This window comes from Anguilla rostrata, chromosome 16, assembly GCF_018555375.3.
Source record: "Anguilla rostrata isolate EN2019 chromosome 16, ASM1855537v3, whole genome shotgun sequence".
NCBI classification, from domain to species: domain Eukaryota; kingdom Metazoa; phylum Chordata; class Actinopteri; order Anguilliformes; family Anguillidae; genus Anguilla; species Anguilla rostrata.
In genome coordinates, this window is record NC_057948.1 from 13,608,350 (window position 1) to 13,626,175 (window position 17,826).

Below are 17,826 nucleotides of genomic sequence, written 5' to 3' on the forward strand. Positions count from 1 at the left end.
TCAGGAAAAGCCAGCCAGAGACAGGAAAAATTCCAGTGATACCAAGTTATGGCTGATAGTTTTGGTTATTCATCAGCAATAGTGTGCACACAGAACACAGCTGTTGGAGAAAGTCACAAGGCTGCCGTGGCACAGGCAGAACCAGATTACGTCAGAAAGCTTTCGGAAAGGAGCTCAGAGGTGCCATGGAGGAGACTCTGCTCTGTGACCATGAGGCATTTGATTTCCTCTGAGAGAAAAGCGGTGGCAGTCTGTGTGGTGGTCTGTGTTTGTGACTCCCCAGGCTGACATGGTGGCCAGGGTGGCACTGCAAACAGGCAGTGGCAGGATATAGTGTGTGGAACTGATGGGAAATGATGGGAGTTCATGCATTTTCAGCGTAATGCTTGGCCTAATTTTTTTTTTACAGCTTCTTTGACCTGGACACTTCTGGTGCACTGGAAATAATAATAATAATAATAATAATAATAATTCTAAAAAATGTCCAATAAAAGGTATTTCTTAAAGATATTTCTAAAGTTATTCACTGCAGATGTGGCAGCTTCTAGAATTTATACTTTATAATTTATTATAGTGTAAAAGTGCTATATAAAGGGCTAAGTAAAATTAGGATAAGGCTTACTTCTTGACAGTTTTAAAAGAACCACAAATGTCTCCAGGGTCATTTAGCTACATGTTTAGATGTATGGTTCTCGGGGGAAAATAGTTTCCTTAGGTGACAAAGAACTAAATTCTTGGGACAGCTCACTAAGTTCCAATTCAGTTGGTTCTGTCACACCACATTAACGGGAAAAAAGTCTATTTAACTTTGTGGTAACCCCACACTTAAACAGTTGATCTACAGCATATTTTGATATTGTGATATTCCAAACAGCGATTTTTCTCTTGGGTGATATTTAGTCTGAGCAGAAATATTTTTCTCAGCTTCCTGAGAGGCAGGAGGGAGCTGTGCAGGGGGACACACATGTACTATGCACTGCAAGGTCATTTGTTGAACAGAAACATGATTCACATTGGATTTGATGTTGGAGCCACATCTTCCAATATGCCATAAATCTGCTGATCATGCATGCAAGCTTTGTGAGAACATACCGAGTCTCCATAAGCTCTCACAGGAGCCATACATTTGCAAAAGCACCTTAAACACACTACATAATTCCGCACTCTGTCCTCTTGTCACAGAGAGCACCCCTTTCCCTTTATCCTTTTCCCATCTCTGGGAATTATGCTGAGATGCACCTCATTTAAAAAGGAAGACTAATTTGCCTAAAAAAGAAAAATGGAAAAACAAATTTTGTGATTAGCTTTGCTTATGTAATAAAGTTGTACATTGTGCTGGCTAATTGTAAGAAGTTGGGCAATATTCACAATATGTGAGGTGTTTGTCTTTTGCTTAAAGGAGACTGACATCTAGCTGTTTGGACTTTTGACTCAGGATGTTTGAACTGTGGTTGGGAAACCATGTGCTGCACCCTGAAAGCAGTATGTTACTGCACAGGTTTAGAGATAATTGGGATACGCTTTGATGGCTCAGTCACTGGCTTTGTCATCAGAGGCCTAAAATTACAGATCAGTTTGGAATGCATCTTCTCTCATGGGGCAGTTTGGGCTCCCAGTACAGCCAGATAACTGTGGCTTTTGCAATGGAGGAGCCCATTAATTTGACCTTGTTATTGGAGTTAAAATCTTTATAAAATAGCTCAGACGAGCTTGTCAACTATTGCTCACTGATTCACTTGTAGCTTTCCATGGAGAAGTTTTTCTGCATTAAACCGAGTGCAGACATACGACAGAACAGAGCTGTGTACACAAAAAGACATCATATTCCAATGGCTGATCTTTGAATAATGAATGGCTTATTTCCAAGATATCCTGTCACATACAAGTTGTGATCTAATTGCAAGCATGTTGATAAATAACCATTGTATGTTGTGATATGTATACAGCTGTTTGCTGTGTAAGAATGAATGAGAAATTCATGGAATCAGAAATTCAAAAAGACATGATGGTGACCATTTCTGAGCATCATCTTAAAATACCTGCACAGGTCAGAGGCGGAAAGTGAGGGTCTTATTGAGCTGTGGTGAAGAATATATTTGATTCTATCTACATTTAGCAGCCTGCAAGTTCTGAAGCGATAACATATACAACTCCCTTATCTGAAAAGTTGTGTTGTATGGTGCTACTATTGGTTCCCAAAAAAGGTTTGGGAAAGGCCCTTTCCTGTTTCAGCATGACAATGCTCCCAGGCACACAGCAAGGTCCATATAGAAATGGTTTTGTCAAGAACGGTGTGGAAGAACTTGACTGGCCAGCACAGAGCCCTGATCCCAACCCCATCCAACACCTTTGGGATCAATTGGAAAGCCAACTGCGAGCCAGGCCTAATCGAACAATCAGTGCTGACCTCCCTAATTCTCTTCTGGCTGAATGGTAGCAAATCCCTGCTGAAACACTCCAACATCTAGTATAAAGCCTTCTCAGAACAGTGGAAGTTGCTATAGCAGCAAAAGTTGGACCAACTCCATATTAATGGCCATAATTTTGGATGAGATGTTGGATGTCAGGTGTCCACATTCTTTTGACCATGCAGTGTAGTTGTAAATGTGCATACACAATCGCAAATTTGGGGATCGTGTGCAGGTGTACAGATTTTTTCTCAGAATTACAATCAGTTAGAAAGACTGGTTACTAAATTGCTACCACATCCTCTTTCAAAAAAAGTGAACATAATGGCTCTGAAATGTTAGCCCACTGATGTGATGTATTGCAGTGATTGAAAGCATTATTGGTATGTCATAAATGCAATTTATAACCAATATAAATGTCCTTATAAATGCAGTCAGGGATGAGTCCGTTTGAGCTCACATACTATGGCTTGTCTCCTACTGAAGCCTGCCACTGTTTGGCCAGGTTTTTCTGCCATTGCAGACTTGGCTACTGTAGATAAAGGAGATGCGTCTGTCAGTTTTTCCCTGCCTGCCCAAAGGGTGCCAGTAATCACACCACTCCAAGCCAGAGGCTGATCCATTTTTCTCACAAATGATACCTTCTCTTAAAAAACATGGTATGTTTGTACGGCACTTCTCTGGGCTCAGAATTTAGTGAGAGAGGCAGCTGAGAAAGAAAATAGCTCATGTGCCCACAGGCACATCTTGTATCAACAAGTCTCAGCAAAACCAGATATCGCAAAATCCATGTGTTCTGAGGGATTACTTTAAATACAATAGAATGATAAAGTATTTTATTTGGAGCAAACTTCCCCTTTCTTACATTTCACAGGATTCTGATTTTCTTTTTAAAATCTGGAGTCATAATAATTTAATACATCCGTGCTGAGAACAGTACAGATGATGTGTATGGCTAATACATTTTTAAGAGAAACGATTACATACAAGATACATGAACCTCTGTCACTGGCTTTGACTGAACTAGGTTGTATAGCATGACATTCTGTAATTGTATACATTTTTACTAATGAAGCAATTTCAGCATACAATATATCATTTTATTCCAGTCTGAGGCTTGGACCGTCATCAGTGTGCTTAAAATGTTATACGAAGTTATTACATTTTGCTGATGAATAGAAACGGTCATTAACGATTTGTGGGCTGCAGCCCGCGGTCACTGTTCACATTCCAGAGAAGTGACACTACAGACATCACTCAAATCGCGAAATCCTACCTGGGAAGCTAGAAGCACAAACCAGGCCACTGCATGTCAAAGATTCCGTGAGGTGCAAGAAAGGCGATGTTAGACGTTATTCATCGGATAGGGTCGGTTAGGAAAAAACTCACACGTTTACCGTAGGCCTATAATTGTGAATCAATTATGCTATATTGTGAAACAAACATAACAATGTTTTAGAAAAACAGATACATACCAAATCAGTCCACTCTTATGAAAGCAAAAAAATGTAAAACTAAAATAAAAACATGTCTATGATTCTGGCGGTAACTTGGTGGAGTGTGCAAGAGTGAGAGAGCGCTGAGAAGCAAGTAGGGGGCAAAACAACGCATCACTATAGAAACAAGCCCATCCTGCAGCCAGAGGGAGGGTTTAGTTTTCTCGGGAGGTCACGCTTCGGAGTTCAGGGAAGAACATCATCGGCAAAACTTTGGGTTTTGCTACAGTCTTGCTAGTAGGATTCATATTTGTCTGGGAAATACGAAATTCAGAATGGCGCGGAGAGGGAAGCACTGCTACACTGAGGTATTTTGAAAATTTTCTGTTTGTTATTTGTTTCAGACGGAGGAGAAATTTGAAACAATGTGTCCTTCCTAATTCTTGAACTCATTCACTTTTCTGGTCAAATCTGGCACATTTCAACGAGATGATGTTACACAGGACCGCTTTGTTCTGCTTGGCAAAATTAGAAAAGGAACATTTACAGGGAACTACATATTTGGCGATTCACGGTGTTTTATGTAGTCTAAGTCTGAAACATCAAGAGTTCTCGTTTTCCAGTTTTAATTAGGCTATTCATTCAGGCAGTTATATTGTTTTGAAGACTGTATTTCTGTAGCTGTATTTCTGTACAGTCAGCTGTGATGCTTTCAAGCCCACGACTGGAACTTCGCGGAGTGAAAATGGCCTGTATGTGTGAGCATATTGTACTTTTTATCTGGTTTCCGTACCACAAACTTATGTTATGTCCGACCACGCGCACCGGGACGTGCTAATTAAATACATTTCCCCCCTTTTCTCTTATGCCAAGCATGACCATCAGTGAAAACACGATATTTTAACCATTGCCGTTTAAAACAATGTGTTTTATAATGTTGCCATAATGATCTCTGTAGAATCTTACAGATAAGAAATCGTCCGAATTGTTATTTGATTTAATAACACCCCCTTTAAAGATTCCACCATTCTGTAAACATAATATCAGAGAAATTCTCTAGCATTCTTGTTTTAAGTTGCGTTCACTCTACGCTCTGCTATCAGCAGCGGCACCAAGCTTTCTTTCTTGAATTTTCTAAACAGAGTGTCTATTGTGCCTGGCTAACAATGACCTTTCCTTCTGATTGGACTGAATTGTAGTCTCAAAGCTAGAGAGGCCGCGGACTGTTTTCTCTGCATGGCTGTCTTATTGGCATTATGCACTGTTGACTGTGGTCGCAATACCTTTGACATTCAGCCTGTAGTGTGTCCGGACAGCATCAACTGTTTAACTTTAAGGTCTGTGCCTTTCTCTCTTATTCCTGTATTTTTGACATAGGCTGGGCTCTATAATCCTGCTGATTATCACATTGCCACTAGATTTGTCAATTGCCCTGTGATTCTTAAAACTTACTTTTTTTGTCAGATGACACCTTGTGACATTTTTGATGGTTGTTTCTCAACCACTGATCCTTAAAATATTACAGAGTATCCAGTAATTTTTCCGGAATGTTGTCAACTGTCAATGGAGAAAAAAAATTCCTGTTTTCTGTCTAAGTATGTGCTTTCTTGTTGGTGAAATTACAGGGTGAGTTAAACTAAGTGCATCTTGTTCTGCTCTTGCCATGCTTATGTGAGTAAATTGGCAAATCCACTGATAAGATCTAAACGAACAGTGGCATGAGGCCGCAGACAAGTGGAGAGCAGAAGTTGTCTAATCATCACACAGTACATCTGTGATGAGTCAGCTATACAGAGTCACCTTTCAGTCCTGCTGCCAAACAGTATTTTCCCACATTTATGGTGATGAAAGGATGGAGGTTTCATAATAGCCACTTCCTCATTCATTCCGGCTCGGTGTGACTGAGGACTACTCACCATGCCAACTGAGTGGTGATTGGTGCCTTCCTTTGACACTGTAGCTCAACACAAGGCATGTAACTGGAGGAAAAGGTCAGTAAAATCCAGTGACCTGATAGGCAACACTTGAGTAAAGAAGAAAGCGGAAGATTTGGCTCAGTTGGTTAGAAACACCATGGCTGTGTTTTCCCATTCACAGTGTAACCCATGTTACCTGGAGATGTGATCAAGGTGCAGAATATTATCTGTGTCATATTGTGATAAGGAAATTCATGGCTTTTTGCCTTATTGTGCGATTCCTGAAGCCACTGACTTCCCACTAGACCATCTTGAAAAGACTAAGTTGAACCAGTCACATGCTTATTTTTTTGGTTTTGATACCTATTACTCTCCTCTGAGTTGTAGCAGGCATTTATTTCTCATTTCTCAGGATAAATCCCATTATGGGACTGAACATTAGCAGCAAGCCAGATGGTTTTGGTTGGTGAGAGGATGACTGTGAACTGGTATCATACCTTTTGTGTGTCCAGTGCATTGGTGACTGCCAGCCACAAGGCCACTACAAACTAAGAAAGACCCTGGAGCAGAAATATGATGTCGAAACATTCACCGAGTACTGTTTCATATGAGATCCTGAGCAGTTTAAGGCTTCACAGGCATGATGGGAGGTTTTATCCCCTCATTGGCATTAAATGATGCATTTGGTTTGTTCAGCATCCCAGTGCTGCTCATTGTCTCTCTCTCTGATGGTACGTGTACCATTTTGTTTCTCCCCTGCCGGTTTGGATTTCAGCTGAGGGCCGTCAGAGGTCTAGGAATGCTCTGGACACTTTCCCGCTGTCCCGCTCGTCTGGATCAGTGTGTGTATCAGTGAGCTCTGTGCCATCTGGGCTCTGCCCAGGAAACCCAGAGACTGACGGGGTTAAAGGAACCCTCTTGCCCTTCAGTGGGGTAATTCAACTCCTGCTGACCTCTCCTGCCACTTCCTCATTCCACCCACCCCACCTCCCCCCCACCACACCCCAGAACGATGCTGGATCAGGGCCTAGATAGGCTGAGCAGTCTGTTTCCATCATTATGTAGCCTATTCATACACGTAATATTAAAGTGCTCTGGTCCATTACATGTAAGTAGGGCTGTGCCAGTAATCAGTTAACCAAGTATCCACGGTAACCTGCTCCTATGACGATAAAAACCAATTAACTGTCGGTTAAAAATACAGGTCATTCATATATTTATTTTGCGCATACCATAGCAAGACACTAGTATAGCTTCCCACGCACTTTAGTAACATCAGTTGCAGTGAATGTGCTGTTAAAGTAGGCTACCAACCAACATATTAACCTACTTTAATGTTGCATTTACTGTAACTAAAGTATTTTAACAATATTCCTCTGGTCAGGTATAAATGTGGCTGCTCAGAACCATTTATTCAAAGTTGTTATTCTGCTGAATGTTTACTTTTATAGTTTTATTTGGTTTTGTAGTTTTTTATCACCTGTATGGCAAGCTTACACAACATTGTTGTTTACATTGATTGTAATGGCAAGTAATCTGTTTAATTAAAAAAGCAAAAAATATGTGCAATACTGTTGTGTTAAAATTTTCTAAATACAAATTGAACCAAGTGAAACAGCAAAGGAAAGTGCCCATTTCTCTCCCCCTCCCCCTTTAACTCTTTACCATGGTTACTTTAAGCACGGTTAGTCAAATATGCAAATCGTGTCACCAGCACAGCCCTACATGTAAGATCCTAACCCTAACCATTTTCATGGCTCCTCTTCCATTCTTTTTGATTTCCCTTTTGCAGTACCAATGTTATAGGTGTAATGTGCTGAGGTTTATCCTTGCAGTTTTTGTTTACAGTTTGTTTGTTTGTTCAGCTAAATTTACATTTATTGATTATAAATGTGCCTTCTGGGTGATATTGCACTTTTGCATTTGTGATAATAGCACTGTTCTGGATTGCCATGGATAGCACCTATAAAAGGTGTGACACCATGTAATCACAAGATGTGACACAGCACGGCTGTGTCAGGTTTGTTCTTCGATGGTTGGGCTTGTTTGGATTGAAAGGGCCGTTTGTGATGTAAACTGTCTGTGCCTGACTGTGAGAGCTGGGACTCTCGAGTGCAGTGTGTCGCAGCTGTGAACCGACCCAGTTTACATACCAAACCCCTTACAGCACTCCGGGGGGCATTCAATCTATCCACAGAGCGATGCTCAGTCTGTCCTCCGCTCTGTAATGAATTTAAACAAGCATTACAGTTCACCCCCCCCCCCATTCCTGAAGTTCATACAGTTTTTTTTCATTGATTTTAGAGGACCTCAAAACTTATGGAGGGTGAGTACCAAAGACAACGTGACATTTCTGAATAATGCCGTTTATTAGTTAAATATCGTGCATTCTTATATGAGTTACTCATAGCAACAGAACAGACCTCCATCAGAGTTGGGCTGAATGCATCCCTCATTATATACGAGTCACTAACAGAGAAGGAACTCTTTTCACATATTACATTACCACCATGCATTTCTCTTTTTCACTCACTGGCACATTCGCCTTCAGCATACTTGTCTCAGCTGCCTTTCCATTTTCTTGAAAACAAGGAGCGAACACTTTCTCTATAATGATCTGTATCTTCAACTGTGTACATTGATCACTGAATTGTATGGTTGGAAAAGTCAAGCTTATGTTTGATTGAGCAACTGCCCAAACAAGATCAGATACTTTTGGAATTCTGGCAATGTTGTTTTTTGTATTTGTATTTGTTTCTGTTGTACTTGTATTGTCACACTGTGCCATGTTTGTTTGAGATACCGAGGTTCAGATCACCTGTCAGTTCTCTCACCTTGCCTCATAAGTGTTCTGGAATCAGATGGACCACAGAAGCATGTGATGTGATGAATGCGTGTGCATATGTGGGTGTGGGAGATGCATGTATGTGTGCGGGTCTGATGCACATCGGTGCCTCCAGACTCTACACATAAAGAAACACACGGTGGCCCCAGCAGCTGTGTGCATTCATGTTCGAGTTGTGAATCAACTTTGTGCCTTCCCCACAAAGAACAAATCCCCAATTATTGTGCCCTGAAAAACTGTACATGGCTGAAGGACCAGCAGGGGAAGAAAGAATGGAGAGGGGCTCAAAGAATTGGTTCCATCTGGCGTGTGAAGTGAGCGTGGTGGCAGCAGGGCATTGTGGGTATTGTGTGGAGAGTGCATAGCTGCTGTGAGCTGTGACAGGCTGGCTGCTCTGTCCTGGTAGGGGGGTGGGGCGGGGAAGGGTGGGGTGGGGTGGGGTGGGGTGGGGGGACCCTGCAGGGCAGTGTGAAACCCTGCTTCCACGCTGAGTGGCCCTCTCCTCCATCATTCTGCCCGGAGACAGACACAGTTTCCCCCCAGCGCTGGCACTGATCCGCACGGCGGTCCTTTTGTGTGCACCTTAACTTTGAATCAACAGAACTTTGCGGGTATAGTTTAATTAGGAACAGAAATGTTATCCAGATGGACGCTTTTTAAAAATGTCTTTCATGTTAACAGACATATTTCATCTTCCTTCTTTTCTTGTTCTGAAGACTCCATGCTTGGGTAATGATGACATGTGGCATGTACATGTGCCATATGTCCAGTACATGTCTTCTGTATGTAAAGCCTCTGTCTGGACCATATCATGTTATGTATTAATGTCCAAGATTGTGTCATGGGATCCTCGCTTCCCTTGCTGTGATATTTACACTGTAATCTGACTCTGGTGTTCCCAGGTCTACAGTTTGACAAGTCTGATTTCCAACATTAATCCCGACCTCTGCACAATACAGTGATGAGGAATATGATCACTCAGAAGTGAGGGGCTGGAATCCGTAGTGAACAGACTGGCCTACATTCTGCATTCAGCTCTGCTACCTGACTGTTCGGGAAGTCTGGAAAGTGCTGATGATTTGCCAGTGTTTTCTGTTTTTGACATCTGTGCTGGAGGTTGGATGTGAAGGGGCAGAAGTTTTTCTTCTCCTCAGTGTTCTTGGATCTAAGTCTATGTTTCATCAGCTGGGTCAAAACCCACAACCCTTCCTGCTGTGTGTTAGTTCACACCTTGCTATTGAGCTGCTGGAGTAAGGACAGTGCCCAAATGAGTTAAAGATCAAAACATGGGCTTCAGAATGGGCTTTGGGATTTGAGGGATATACACACACAAAACAAAGAAAACTTATAACAGGTTCAAGACCATGTAAGATACCAAGGACTATTAAATGCGGCTTTTTCTTTCATACTCCTTTCATAATCTGGCTAAAATGACCACTTATGAGTGACATGTTATTCTTCAGTGCAGAGTAAAGTGGGTTGTTATATTGACCTTGGCTCTTAAGTGGATTTAAGTTAAGGGCATAGTCTGCCTAAAGTAACCTGTGTAAAAGTGGCTTTAATTTCAAATGGGAAAAGAACTCACCTTGAACCTAATATTTACATGTATTCATTGCGTACAGACCTGTTATTGGAAACCCTCTTAGGAACCCATCAAGGAAAAGTGTGGAATCCAGGCCATTAGTTTGCAGAAACACTGCACTCTTTAAAAGGAACTGCCCCAGGTGAGTATTGGTTTAGTTTTTTTACTGGGGCCTGTGCTGCATTAACAGAGCTATTATTAGACACCGGTGCTCGTCCCACTGCAGACAGTCTGTTCATTCCCTCCAGTGTATTCAGTCTCTATTTCAAACTGTGTCTAAGGTGTTGAGTTCACAGTTTTGATGGACAGGGCAAATATTAGGGCATTCCTGCCTGTGGTGTGTTAGGGTTAGTCCACAGGTCCGGCAGCCTGTCTGTTCTGACAAGGCCAGTGGCCAGTGGTGTCATGGCAGCATGCCAACATTCCACACTTCGTCAGACACAGGAGGGCTCGATAATGCCTTATCTCTCCACTGTGGGAGGGGGGCACAGGGCCTGACCAGCACTTTCCCAAGGACAGCAAACACAAAGTATTTTTTCTCTTCCATCCAGGGTCACGTGTACATGCTTGGCGGCTGGAGGCCAGAGAAATAAAAACTCCCGGCAAGTGAAAAGCTGGCAGTTCTTAAGTCACCAGTGAAGTATTGAGCTTATGCAAAATCCATGTCCTAAAGGTCATGCCATGGCCCAGTGATATAAGAGATTTGGGTACTAATAGTCCGGCTGCCAACCAATGACATGCATATGGTCACGCCACCACCCAATGATTGATCCCTTTTGACAAACATGAAAACCTGGGACAGCTTGAGGTGCCCTCTTCCTGTTTTGACAGTGGTGAAATTGATTTTTCACACTTAAGCCAGCCAGCGAACTTTGTCTTCATGCATGCAAGAGTTACAACTTAGAAGGTGTCAGCGCTTGTCGCCAGTTTCCTCACCGTGGTGAAATCCATTGGTCGCCCTCCTGGACGCCTGGCTCAGCGCTGGTGCTCAGGTTACGGCCCATTGGCCGGGCACAAAGAGAGGATTCCGGCCCGGTTAATGAGGCACATCACGGCTGTCAGGGCGTGTGAGCTTCGGACACAGCGTGTGCATTCCAGGACCTTCTCAACGTGGCCTTAAACTAGGGATGTTAATTATTAATCGATGATCAATTATTCTTCACTACACATTCACGGTGATCAAGCATAAGGCTTAAAAATATTAATTTTGTTTTGGAACATTGCACCCCTCTCTCATAGAAAATGTAATGATTTAAATTGTCCACCAGGTGGGCCTGTATATTTTAACCAACTGAGATGGGTTTGGACGTCTACATCTGGGTACTGGTGCAGATACAGTCAGTAACACGTCATAGGCATGTAGGCGGAGCCAGTGAGGGGTAAAGCAATCCCATACGTCACTGTTCTGAATCGGGACCCATCTTAGATCAAGCTAGCTATCATTGCTATTTTACCATAATATCAGTAAATTACATTGAATCATTTTTTCAGGACCAGCAAAGTTATTTTGGTAAAATAAACCAAGTGGGACTGGAGTGCTGTCCTTATGCTGTTGCAGAGTAGACCAATGATCCAACTCAGTGTGGCTTGAGGTGTCATTCCCTTACATCTGTCTTATTGAATCCCCTGGTAAGTAGCCATGTTAACTATATTTTGGTCCTTGACCATGAAAAATAGACTAACATTATCTGGTTGACCATAAATGAATGGTTTCACTTTGACGATTGCAGGAGAAATGTTAACAGTGTCATTTGTGGGCCCATGTCGTTTGGCCACAGGTTCCTCAGAAATAAATAAAAGTGCAAATCCAGGTTTTTTAATCTGTTTGTGGTGCAGTTAGCCACACAGCAGCTTTGTGACATTTAGAAAATTATGTTTTTAATATAGTATCAGATTTTGTCCTGGTTTTAAGACCTAACTGTCTGCTTAGAAATTTCACCCTCGGGGGTTGAGAGTGTGTGTTGTTTTGGTGGGCGTGCCCTCTCTTGCTGACTGGATCTAATTCAAGTTCCTAGGCAAGATGTAAACTGGTATGTTCCATTTACCTTGCCTATGACTTGTTGATGAGTTGAAATAATAACCTATCAGTGGGATTAAGTTACAATAAAGTTTTGTAACTGTGACAAAATGTCTTTCATTTATAATTACAAGCATGAAGACTGTATCCTTGGGCTGCGTCTATAATGTTTCAATAGACAATTTGAGTGTAGCAGGCGTAAGGAAGAGACTTATTCCCTGCGCCGTGTTGATTAGTATAGGTTGTTTTTTCACCACTCACCTTTTTATTGGTGAGCAGAGGGGGAAAACCCAGGTTTCAGAAAGTAAAAATCTTCCCTGCTATTTCGTTCCAACCGCCTGCATTTCGTAATTGGCACAATTCCTCAGCCAGGAAATAGAACTAATTTTTGAAATCAGCTAACTGAGTTTATGGATGGAAGAAGCACTTGGCAGCACTGTTACTTTTTGACCCCTGGACTTTCTACCTCTGTTAGTGGGCTTTATAGCTATGTAGCTAATTTACCTGAGCAACTATAGATTATTCATTTGTTAACATTAAATATAATTGATCTAAGGAATTATTAGAAATGTCAAGCCCTACCCTTAACCCTTCACATAAAACCCGCAGTTAGCATTTAATCATAAAATGAGCTTAAAAGTGTTAATTGTCTACAATGATAGCCTTGATATCCATGTGATGTGGTATTTGAGCCAAGTGTTGGTCTATGAGCAGATTAGTAGCCACTCATGTTTATATGGTGTTTTTTAACCCAGAGTGACATCATTTTGAGCTTCCTGTTGTTGAGACAAAGAGGTGAACCTCAAAGACCATAATCGCGAGACCTGGTTGGTGAAAATAGCTCTGAGCAAAGGACAGGAGACTTGTAGGATTAGTTAGGTTATGTATTAGGTCCTTCCTGTTTCAGTCGGTGAAAGAATACACACCCTCAGGAACCAGGCACGGACCAATGGATGATGCAGACAAGATAATTGAAATAGAAATTGTACGCTCATTAAATACAAAAAGAGTATTTATTCATAAAGAGCCATCCATGACTTTTTCAGGTCATGTTAGTCTGCGATGGGTTTGCCTTTGCATGCCCCTTGTGACACATTTAACTGATGGTCATCATTTGCTCATTCCATTTCCTCATACAGTATGTGGCAGGTCTGTCGGTTTATCAGTCTGTCTTTCAAATTATTTTGAACTCAGAGTAGCAAATCACAAAACAAGACAAAAATCGCACTAAACTGCACCGGTGGAAGGGAGACATATTGATGACTATGTAGGTGGTGTGGATCAGACCACAATATAAGCTGATGTTGTTTTTTTATTCTGCATAAAATTAATCGCCTGTTTGAACAGATGGAATTTTGGTATGTTTTTTTATTAAATGTCCTACTTCCTAAGCTTTCTGGTTTTCAGGCCATTTACAAAGGCAGCATACGATCCCTGTTTGGATTGTGCACACTAATGGCAGATAGAATAATATACAAATATATCTCAGCTGGAATGTCAAATGCATTGGTTAAGTGTAAAACTTGATTATAAAAGTTATTTTGTTAATGCTAGTTTTGAAGTGCTTTATAGGCCTTTATGTTTTTGTTCCCTCTACCAGGTTCCTGTTGTGGTCATTAGAAAAACATGGCACCGTGCTGTTTGTTATATTACATAGCAGGAGTCCCGGTGAGAATGAGAAATCCATTAAGATTTTTTTAACCTAAATGAATTAAATAGAATTTACAGATATGTATGGCTTGATGGATTGCTGAAACAAGGTGAATTTTTTTTAACTGCACATACGTTTGTTTTTATTCTTGCTAGATGATTGACTGAAGTGTGCTTAAATCACAGATAACAGGCTAAGATTTATTCCTGGGGGCTGGGTTGTATTCCTCAAAGCATTACATAAAAACAGCCACTGTGAAGTCATTAACTGAACCATTGAGCTTTGCCCCTCTCAGGATTTAAACCTGCAACACTCAAGTCCATATTGCATTAACCTGAGCCCTGTACCTCAGCACTGAGCTTGATGTTCCTAAGTAAGTTTCTGGTGACTGGGGGCTTAGTTATTCCAGATCACTCATGGTGCTTCGGAAAGCCAGGGTGAGTGAGGTGGAACTCAGTCCTGTTTTCCCCTTTACCAGGTCACTGTGGCTGCAAGAGGTCTTATCAAACAGAACTGTATTAAAATTCCTCTCCAAGGTTGAGGGTCCTGACCTGTGCATTCAGGGAGGGAGTAGAGGACACTGAGCACAGCGTTGACTGTGTACTCCGGAGATGTCTTTATTAAGCCTGTTTGGTTATTGGTTTTCCCCTGCTGGGAACTGAACTTCTGAGATGGACTTCACAAAAGGTTCACCGATGATGCACACCATGGTTGCAATTTCTATAATAATCTTGTTTTTCATAAGGGAACATAGGAATAATAATAGAAAAAACTGAATTTGCATATGTTTTATATCTCTGTGGGATTTGGGGGAACTAATTTGAAATGGCTGATTGGTAAATTAATTGATTAGAGTTTCCTTTGGGTTTAAAATTTGGGTTTATTTGATTGCCTAATGGGTTAAAGGTACTTTTTAAATGTTACATTTCAGATTCAGATACAATATGTTAAAGGATGGCTGTTTTGAAGGGATTTGTCAACATCTGCCAATCAGCCCTTTCTTTGCCAGGCTTTTAGCCAAATTCAGTCTATGGAATTTAGAAGCTTGGATTATTTTTCCCACAGAAGTGACTGCTCTTGGGGCTGCTGAGTAGTTCACGTGGCCAAAACGGTGCTTGCAGTGCCTGAGTGAGCACCACGGTCTCAGATCGAATCCGACCCATGCCAGTGCCGACTGTGACAAGCAACCCCACAGGAGCGGCGCATAATTGGCTTTGTGTCGCTCAGTGATACGGGAGGGATACAGGCAGTAGGGATAGTCAGCATTCTTCACTGTCTGAGTGACTTCTGCTGGCCATCCGGGCGGCTGTGGCTAGCTCTCAGCACACGTGTATGAATGGGTCTCCTCCACCCCTGCTCTGCACGTCCGTAACTTGCGGCTGCAGTGTGAAAAGTAACATGCTTTGGAGGAGCACTGCGGATTGCCTTTGCTCTCCCAAGTTGGCAGCAGGGGCCACATATGAGCATGCTTGTACATTGTTTGCGAAATTGGACGTTCCAGATTTGGGTGGGATTGTAGTAATAAAAATAAAAAAAAAGAAGTGACTGCTCTTGCTGGGAAAGCTGAGTTGGGCACTCCTGTCTCAGCACGTGTGTTAGGAGCCGTGCCAGACCAGGCTGGGATGCTGAGATGTATTAAACAGCATGCTGTCTGGGACTTCAGGCCTGTTTCTGTGTGCTAATAACCCCGCTCAGTAGTAAATTATGATCTGACTAATTAAGACGTAGCGCTTCACACTTGTACTGAAATATGGGGCTGCAGGAGATCTCACAAGGATGCTGAGATAAGCAAAAATGTTTTTGCTTATCTCATATAAAACCATGTCTCGCCATGCTTTTTACTCATCTGTGTTAGTCTGGGTGTCTTTGACATGTTGATGTGATTGTGCTAACTCTGTTCAGAGGTTTGTTATTACTGTAACTAAGCATGTGATTAATTATGATGATTAACCAGTAAGAAGTCATACATGCTTGTGTTGAAATACCAGATGGTTATGGCAATCCTCACTCCTTTGGGTCTTTCCGGCCTAAATATAAGGAAGTAGCCACATCTGCACATTCACTGAGCTTAGCAGTCTGAAAAGGTATGCAGACAAACAGAATCAGTGCTCATATGGTGTGTGTTGATGTATTATGACTCATGCCCTTTGGCCTTAGTATAGTATGCTGAGAGTTCAGGCCTTTAGGTTAATTGTGAGCATAGTTGAGCTGAATGAGGGTGCTTCAGGTGTGGTATGATTAAGCCCATTGGCAGTCCACTATTGTGGGACAACCAAAAAGACCCCTTTGTTGTGTCTCAGAGTTGTGTTTGTTTTGAAGTGCATACTTTTGTACTTCTGTACTAATTGGAGACATTGAGGAAATTGTTCCCCTTCCTTTTTTGAGGACTGACTTCTGATCCAATAAACAATAGCCAATGAGGAATGCAGATGTGGAGGTTATGGTTCCTTCCTGATACACACACACACACATACATGCTCATGCACGCACATGCGGACACGCACATGCTCCCAAGTTTTATGATCGATTTGATTTAATGGTCTAGTCTATATTCATACACAACAGAGTGTATTTTTACAGCTGTGAATCTTTCAGAATCTGGGTGAAAATATTCTACTACTTATGTTATCAGTATGTATTTCATGGATTTATACTGTATGTCTGTGTTGTTTTTCCATTTTTCACCACATATGATTTTTTGATGTTCTTCTGTGACAATTGCCCATGTTGTTACTCATTTCCCTGTTGCAACGGCCTGAGAGACCTGCTGATTTTTAACAGTGATGACTGCATGAGGCTGAAAAACAGCCAGTCAGATGATTAATGGCCACTGAAGCCTCCTCTCTGTTTTATTAACCTAGCACAGACTGTTATTTTATGTGAGTCACAATGATGCTTACAGCAGAGCGAAAGAGTTTGACCTCTGGCTTCAGAGAGTTTGATTGCTCTCTTCCTTGTAAGTAAGTAATGTAGGCCCTTAGGATGAGGCGGTAAAGGAACTGCCAGAGTAGGAGATCCATAGTGCTGAACTGAAAAATTATTTTTTGAAACAGGAAGTGCCTGACAGAACAAATGCAGGTCTTGCTCCTTGTGCATCTTGGTAGAATAGAACTTCAGTGCTTATATTGTGCATCCCATTCCTACAGACAACAGTTTTGTTGTAAACAAGACCACTCCCCCCCCCACCCCCCTAGAGAGATCAGTACAAAATACATGGAGTGGTATTGAAAAGGGAAGAAATGTGTAAGTGAATGAAGGGAGCTGATGTAGGAAGCATTTTTAAAATCTGAAGTGGCCTGCTTCCCTGAGTATGCTCAGAAGATGGTGCATTTTGTTCTGTGTGTCCTACAAATCCCCGATAACAGCTGTGGCTACCCCTGGAGGATGCATAGTTGAGGGAGGGATTGACTGGGTGGTTAAGAAATCAAAGGCAGTGTTCCCTCATTTAAACTTTTTCATCGCCACATCACAGGACTACTGTAAGATGTTATAACCCACTTTGAGGAAATAATGGCATGGAATAGTGTGTTTATGTTCCATGGATTTAATAGTATTTTAAAGTATTAAAGGAAAACTCATTTCAGCCTGGAGCATCATCCTGAAGGCTTGCATTAGCACGTGTGTAGCAGAACTGTGAAATTAATTCCAGGGGTTATTATCTGATTTTTGTAATGTTATTTTATCGCTATTTCCAATTTTTCAATGCCATCCTATCAGACTTCTTCTGGATCTGCCCCAGTGTGTTATATTCCTATTACCCATTACTTATGGCTCCCCCATTTCGTGAGAACGCTAGCTAAAAGGCTAAAAGCAAAGTTGGAGATCGTAGGCATGCGTCTAATGCCCTGCGAAGCCATGTTCTGGACTATCTAGACTGCTTGCGTGGCAAAATTTTGTCTGTCCTCTTGATAAATGATTTGCTGAAAGTTGATTAGTGGGGATTCGAGGAAAAACCCCTGACTTATTGTCCC

At 41.8% G+C, this 17,826-nt stretch overlaps 1 protein-coding gene across 2 annotated transcripts in view; it reads left to right on the forward strand.

Moving 5' to 3' along the window:
• The window catches only part of LOC135242159 (DENN domain-containing protein 2B-like), a 60,728-nt gene that overhangs the window by 5,819 nt on the left and 37,083 nt on the right, over positions 1 to 17,826 (forward strand). Inside the window, exon 1 of one of the 2 annotated variants that reach the window (XM_064313102.1) lies at positions 4,031 to 4,212. The exons of the other annotated variant lie outside the window; for it this stretch is intronic. The gene's annotated coding sequence lies outside the window, so the exon portion shown is untranslated. Of the gene's footprint in view, positions 1 to 4,030; positions 4,213 to 17,826 lie in introns of those variants that run through there. 2 annotated transcript variants of the gene reach the window in all.